The 7,783-nt window shown below is 43.1% G+C and overlaps 2 pseudogenes; both read right to left on the bottom strand.

Moving 5' to 3' along the window:
• Nucleotides 1-1,115: 1,115 nt before the first annotated feature.
• Nucleotides 1,116-4,473, bottom strand: LOC149511432 (25S ribosomal RNA; annotated as a pseudogene).
• Nucleotides 4,474-4,700: 227 nt separating this feature from the next.
• On the bottom strand, nt 4,701-4,855 carry LOC149511431 (5.8S ribosomal RNA; annotated as a pseudogene).
• Between the last annotated feature and the right edge of the window lie 2,928 nt (nt 4,856-7,783).

Below are 7,783 nucleotides of genomic sequence, written 5' to 3'. Positions count from 1 at the left end.
AGGCTAGCACATGCCAATGGTGGTCAAAGCATGTACCAAGCCCAAAGGCCAACATGTCCCAATAGTGGTTAAGGTATATGTATGTGTCACGGTCTGCAAGCTAGTCCACACAAAGGTTCTAGCAGGAAAAGGTCCAACAGTTATGGGGACCAGGCCTTAAGGCCTACTAGAGGCCCAAGTCGTAGGGAACTAGCCCCAAACAATGGTATGGGCAATGATCAAGACTCTAGAGTGTCAGGCATAGTGGTCAAGTTTGGCAAAATTAAGCCAGGCCCAAGTGTAGGCACTGTTGAGTGTTATGTAGGGACATAGTCAGACCTAGGTACAGGCAACCTTGAACACAGTCATGGTTCAGATCAAATTTATAGGCTTCTAAAAGACCTGGTAGTATAAGATAATGTTTGACAAGCTAGAATTATGTTAAGCACTTGAGTTTTGTAAGTTGACTTGGGCAAGCAGAGTCAATTCCTTGTCCAAGGCCATATAGAGTTTGGCTTAAGACCAGAGCTAGTGACACATGCACCGAGCATCATTTGGTGCCAATGGCGATCAAGAGGTAGACAAGTGTCTTGGGTAGGAAGGTTACAATACATATGCTATACCAAGTGCCAACGTCTACCAAAGGGGTGTTCAAAGCAACAACCTACACCAAGTGCTAGTATCTACTAAAGAGGTGTCCTAAGCAACAACCCATGCCAAGGGCCCAGTTGCAAGGATGGTGGTCAAGGTAAGTGCCTACATCAAGTGTCGGCATCTGGCGATGATGTTTAAGGCAACATCTTGCCTACACCAAAGGGCTAGCCTCTACTGATGGTGTTTAAGGCAATAATGGGCCAACATCTGGCGATGGTGTCTGAGTCAACAACCCATCAACACTAGGGCCTGGTGTGTAAGGGTAGGAGGAGTTTGAGGTAGGTGCCCACACAATGGGCGAGCCCATCCTTGTAACAAATATCGAGGGCTTGTAATTGTCGTTTACTTGGATGCTCGAGGGAAGAATGTCATCACCCGAACGAATCGATTACAATGGAGAACTCCATTCATCTCCAAACCCAAAGAGGTGTGGACTAAAAAAATAAAGTAAGAGGGTTTCAGTGGGTGTGGAAGAAGAAGGGGCAAATCAAAGCAACAAATGGTAGAATCTTAGTATATCATGGTAGCAATGTAACTTTACCACTTACAATACCCTACCATGTATTTAAGTTATCTACAAAGGATTCTACCTATTACTTGATGGGAATTGATCTCCAAGGAGGCCTGCGCGGCTTGTCCACCATTGGGGTTGCACATATGACATGCCCACAGGGGCCATGGGCCCCTACAAGTTAGCAATCAGGTAGTAGGCATGTGCATTGCTTCTAGCCTAAATTTTGACTTAGAGGTCATAATCTAGAACATAATAGCTTCGCGCCACTAGCTTTCCAACCAAGCATGATGACCAATTGTGTGAATCAATGGTTCTTCTCGTACTATATTGAGTTACTATTGCAACATTGCCATCAGTAGGGTAAAACTAACCTATCTTATGATGGTCTAAAGCTAACTCACATTCTTTGTTGGTGGGTGAACAATCCAAGACTTGGTGAATTCTACTTCATAATGACAGGAAGAGCCAACATCTAAGGATCAAAAATCAACTTTGCTATGAACGATTGGCTACCATAAGCTAGTTATCTAGTGTTAACTTTTTGGACACCTCTCACTTCAAATTCTGAAAGTCTAAAGGATTGATAGGCCACACTTTCATTGTTCATGTTCATACTGGAAATTAGAATCAAACAAGCTTTTACCCTTTTGTTCAACATAAGATTTCTATTCTTGTGAGCTCATCTTAGGACACCTGCATTATCTTTTAATAAATGTGCTGCCCTAACCAAACTCTAAATGTAACAATGTCTTTCGTCTAGTTTGACTCACCAAGGTTAGCCTTAGGTCTCAAAGAAAGGGTCGTGCCCTACCTCTAATTCACACAATAAGTAAGATAACATTAAAAGTAGTGGTATTTCAATTTCACCTGAAGGCTCCCACTTATCCTACACCTCTCGAGTCATTTCATAAAGTTAGACTAGAGTCAAGCTCAGTAAGGTCTCCTTTTCCCACTAATTCTACCAAGCCTATTCCCTTGGCTATGGTTTCCCTGGATAATAGACAGGGATAGTGGGAATCTTGTTAATCCATTCATGTGTGTCACTAATTAGATGACGAGGCATTTGGCTACCTTAAGAGAGTCGTAGTTGCTCCTGCCATTTACCCATGCTTGGTTGAATTTTTTCACTTTGACAATCAAAGCACTAAGCAAAAATCACATTGCATAAGCATCCAAAAGGACCATTGCAATGCTTTGTTTTAATTAAATAATTGATTCCCCATGTCCATACTAATTTTGATTCAATTGTTCATTAGTCGAAACAGGCCCTCAATGAAGCTATTCCTAGTTCATCCTCTGACTGACACGCAATGACCCATTTTTGTCATGGGAGTAACTCTACTAGTCCACTGATAGTCAATAGGTTTGGGACTGGGACCTCTATGCCCAACCTTCAGAGCCAATCTTTTTGCTAACTTTCCTTGCCTACATTGTTCCATCGACCATAGGTTGTTCACTTTGGAGACCTGATGTGGTTATGAGTATGACCAAGTGCAAAAGACATTTCGTTCATTGGATTTTCAAGGGCCATCAGGGACACACCAGACACGATGTGACATGCACTGCTTTTCCAACCACTTGACCTTACTTCTAGCTGAGCAGGGTGGGCAAGCTATTAAATAGAAAAGATAACACTTTCCAAGGCCCCCATGTCTCTAGACTCCCTAATGTTGCTGTCAGATAACACTTTCCAAGGCCCCCACGTCTTTAGACTCCCTAACGTTGTTGTCAACCATCGCATCCCAATTCAAGAATTTTAATCAAATTCTTTTTCGAAGCTCACGTCGAACATGCTATTGGATGGGCTTCCCTATCTTTTAGGATAAACTAACCTATGTGCAAGTGCCATTTACACAGAACCTTTCCCTACTGCAGCCTTCAAAGTTCTCATTTGAATATTTGCTACAACCACCAAGATCTGCAATGATGGCCACTCTGCCTGAGCTTGCACCTTTGGTTTTGCAGTGACCACTGTGCCTTCCTCCTTATCGGGGCCTGGCCCTGTACCAGACAGTCGAGTATAGGTCATGCACTTAAGTGCCATCCATTTTTAGGGCTAGTTGATTCAACAGGTGAGTTGTTACACACTCTTTAATGGATTTTAACTTCCATGATCTCTATCTTATTATCTTATTCAACTAACACCCTTTGTGGGTTCTAGGTTAGTGTGTAGTTAGGCATTGTAACCTAGCTTCCAATTCATCCCCCATCATCAGTGCAGCTTTCTAAAGATTGCCCACTTGGAGTTCTCAATTTTGTGGCATGCTTGAATGAAGTAGCCACATTATCCTACCTATTTAAAGTTTGAGAATAAGTAGAGGGTGTTGCACCCCCGATGTCTCTAATCATTGGTTTTACTTGTAGAACTCGCTAGCTCCAGTTATTTTAAGGGATACTTTGAAGGGAACCAACTACTATATGGTTCGATTAGTCTTTCACCCCCATACCAAAGTCAAACAAACAATTTGCACATCAGTATCGTTGTGGGCCTCCACCAGAGTTTCCTCTAGCTTTGCCCTAATCAAGCATGCCCACACTTGAACTTTTTTCAAAAGATCAAGGTTAATCGGTGGTGCACCCACAAGGGATCTCACCAATAAGCTTTCTTACGCTTTATGGGTTTTCTAGCCCATTGACTTATACACATGTCAGACTCTTTGGTCCATGTTTCAAGATGGGCTATATGGAGAGCCTACAAGCTGATGCTTGGAGCATGTCAGTGTCGGGGCTTGTCAAGATGGTGCATGCTGCATTGCATGATCACGATGATGACATCTTTATGGGCATATCAAAAGCTCAGGCTTGGGCCGACATCATGACTTGCATTAGCCTATGCCCTAAGCTGATAGGTGAACAAGCTCTCGTCATTCCACTTTTGACTGGGATGAATTATCGACCCCTATCTGCTTCCCTTTGGATAATTTTAAGCAGTCTTTGACTCTCTTTCCAAAACTCTTTTCATATTTCCTTCATGATATTTGTTCACTATCGGTCTCTTTCTCATATTCAGCCTTGGATGGAATTTATTGCCTGATTGGTGCTACATTTCCAAACAACTCGACTCATAAACAATGCCTCATAGTGCAATAGGGTCCAAGCATAATGGGTCTCTCACCCTCTCAAGTGCTCTTTTCTAGGGGACTTAGGCCTGGTCTGCCGTTGAAGATGTTTCTCTAAACTACAATTAGGATGTTGGAGGCACTTCATTCTCAAGTTAGGCTCTTCTTGGTTCACTCACTATTACTATAAGAATTCTGGTAAGTTTTTTTTCCTTCACTTATTGAAATGCTTAAACTCAACAAGTAATCCCACTAGACCTAGGGTCACGATGTGAGCATCGATCGAGTAAATAGGGGGTTTGATGGGTCCGAATAGACAATGAACATGCGTCACCAGAGACAAAGCATGCCAGTAGCTTTACCACTAACAGTCACAATGCTATCGTTGCCAGGGACTCACTTTGGGGCCAACTATGACTGACAAGATTATAGAAGGCCATCTTCCTTCCCCCTCACCTGAAGCCCAATAGGGGGTTGGAGGGGGCAACAATGCATGACACTTAGGCAAGCATGCCCTCGACCTAATGACTTGGGGCATAACTTGCATCCAAAGACTCAATGGTTCATGGGATTCTATAATTAAACTAAGTATCACATTTCACTACATTCTTCATCGATGTGAGAGCTGAGATATCCATTGTAGAGAGTCATTTTATTTTTTCATGACAAAAGGAGTCATAGTGCTACCTATGCACACACTACAAATGGGATGACAATGGTGCACACATTTTTTTTTATTCTGGTACCTTGGCACAATTTACGTTGAGGGTTCGTTATTTGGCCATGGGTGATGATGCTAATCATTTCACCCGCCCTAGAGACAGAACAAAATGACTATCACTCTCACCAAGGGTTGGAGGGTGCTCAAGGTAAGTAGGTTTCAACAATGATCCTTTCGCAGGTTCACCTACTGAAACCTTGTTATGACTTCTTCTTCTTCTAAATAATAAGGATCAGTGGACTTATTGTGACGTTGTGGGAGGTGAACCGTCCATGTTGCCACAATCCAAACATTTATATTGGCCCTCTATCCCTCAAAAAGCCTCAACAACTCATACCCCTTAGAGAGCTTAAGAGCTTTTATAGGTTTGCAACCAATTGCCATTCAAGTGCTTTGAAATGAAGATGTTTTTTTCAAATGGCCTACACTTTGGTTTTTTAGCTGAAGTTTTTTTAGATGTAAAAAAAGACAAGGATCACATACACCAAATTTGGGGTCAAAACTCCTTCTAAAAAAAATTTAAAAAAATCTTGAATCATAAAAGTTTTTTAAAATCATGAAAAATAGAAACGAGTCATCTTACCATGAAACTTCACATAAAGGCTTAAGGGACCATTATAAGAATTTACAAGCCATAAAATTGGCATTGGCATGATAGAAATATGAAGATAGGCTGAACCCACCTACTACCCAGTCATAGTGCACATGGTATGTAGTCTAAGCTTAGGATACCCACGCGCGATTTACGATCCAACATGTATTGATGGTGTTTGAGAGAACTGCTCACACAAAGGGCTAGCATGTGCCGATGGTGGTTGAGGCAAGTGTAGGTGTCACAGAATGCAAGCTGGTCCAAGCCTAGGGGTTTTAGTGGGATAAGTTCCAACAGCTAGGGGGACCAGGCCTTGAGGCCTACTAGAGGCCTAGGTCACGAGGAACTAGCTCGAAACAATGGCATAGGTAGTATTCAAGACTCAAGAGGCTTAGGCACAGTGTTCATGTTAGGCAAAATTAAGACAGGCATAGGTACGGGTGCTAGTGAGCACTTATATGAATTTAGAAGCCATAAAAATGGCATTGGCATGGTAGAAAAATGAAAATATGCCTAAACCCACCCACTACCCGATTATGGTGCACATAGTGTACGGCACGAGCCCAAGATACCCATGCATAGTGTATACCCCAACATGTGTCAATAGTGTTTGAGGGAATTGGCCATACAAAAGGCCAACGTGTACTGATAGTGGTTAAAGCATATGCCGAGACTAAGGGCTAACATGTCCCAATGGTGGTCGAGCCATTTGCATGTGTCATGGTCTACAAGCTGGTCTATGCCCTAGTGGGATAGGGTCTGACGGTCAGAGGGACTAGGTCTTGAAGCCTACTAGAGGCTCAAGTCATGGGGAACTAGCCTAGAGCAGTGGTATGGGTAGTGATTAGGACTTAAAAGGCTTAGGCATAGTGTTCATGTTCAACAGAATTCAGCCAGGACCAAATGCAGGCTAGTGAGTGCTTATATGAATTTACAAGCCTTAAAAATGGCATTGGCAATGCAAAAATATGAAGATGTGCTTAAACCCACCCACTACCTAGTCATGATATGCATGGTGCATGACCCGGGCCTAGGATACTCATGCATGGTACGTACCCCAGTATATGCTAATGGTGTTCAAGGGAATTGCCCACACAAAGGGCTAGAATGTGCTGATGGTTGTCAAATCATGTGCCAAGACCAAGGTTCAACATGTCTCACACAAAAGGATGGTTAAAGTATGTGCTGAGACCAAAGGCCAACGTGTCCCGATGATGGTCAAGGCTTGTGTATGTGTCACAATCTGCAAGCTGGTCCATGCCTAAGGGTTCTAGCATAACAAGGTCCAATAGCTAGAGGGACCAGGCCTTGAGGCCTACTAAAGGCCCAAGTCATAGGGAACTAACTTGAAATAATGGTATAGGTAGTGATCAAGACTCTAAAGTCTTAAGCATAGTGTTCAAGTTTGGAAAAATTAAGCTAGGCCTATGTGCAAGTGTTGGCGAGCGATATGTAGGGACACAGTCAGACCTAGGTGTGAGCACTAATGATTGAGGTGCAGACACATGGTCAAACCCAAGTGCGGGTATGCCTGAACTCAGTCATGGTTTGAATCAGATTTGTGGGCTTTTAGAAGGCCTAATACTATAGGACAATGTTTGACAGGCTAGAATTATGCTGAGCACTTGAATTTTGTAGGCTGACTTAGGTAGGTAAAGTCAATTCCCTATCCAAGGCTACATAGAGTTTGGCTTAAGACTGAAGCCGATGACACATACACCAAGAGTCATATGGTGCTAGTAGCAATCAAGGGGTAACAAATGCCTTGGGTGGGAGGGTCACAGACATATGCCGCACCAAGTGCTTGCTCTACCAAAGGGGTGTTTGGGGCAACAACTTGCATTAAGGGTCTGCTTGCATAGACAGTGGTCAAGGCAAGTGTGAGCACCAAGTGCCAGCATCTGGCAATGGTGTCTGAGGTAACATCGCACCCGCACTAAGGGGCCAGCATCCACTGATGGTGTCCGAGGCAACAGTGAGTTAGAATCTAGCAATTGTGTCAGAGGCAACAACCCACCCATACCATGGGCTAGCATATGAGGGCAAAAAAGAGTTCGAGGTAAGTGCTCACATCGAGGGTGAGCCCATCCTTGTAACGAATACCGAGGGCTTTTGATTATCTTTTACTTGGACATTCAAGGGAAAGATTTCATCACTCGGGTGAATTGGTTGTAATGGAGAACACTATTCATCCCCAACCCAAGAAGGGTGTGGTGTAAAAAAATAAAATGAGAGGGTTTTATTGGTATGGAGAAAGGAGGGAT

Source organism: Durio zibethinus, chromosome 25 (assembly GCF_047325235.1).
Source record: "Durio zibethinus cultivar Kanyao isolate XHJ-2024 chromosome 25, ASM4732523v1, whole genome shotgun sequence".
In the NCBI taxonomy this organism is placed as follows: Eukaryota; Viridiplantae; Streptophyta; class Magnoliopsida; order Malvales; family Malvaceae; genus Durio; species Durio zibethinus.
The sequence above is the reverse complement of the archived record's forward strand: the minus strand, read 5'-3'. Positions and strand labels throughout refer to the sequence as shown.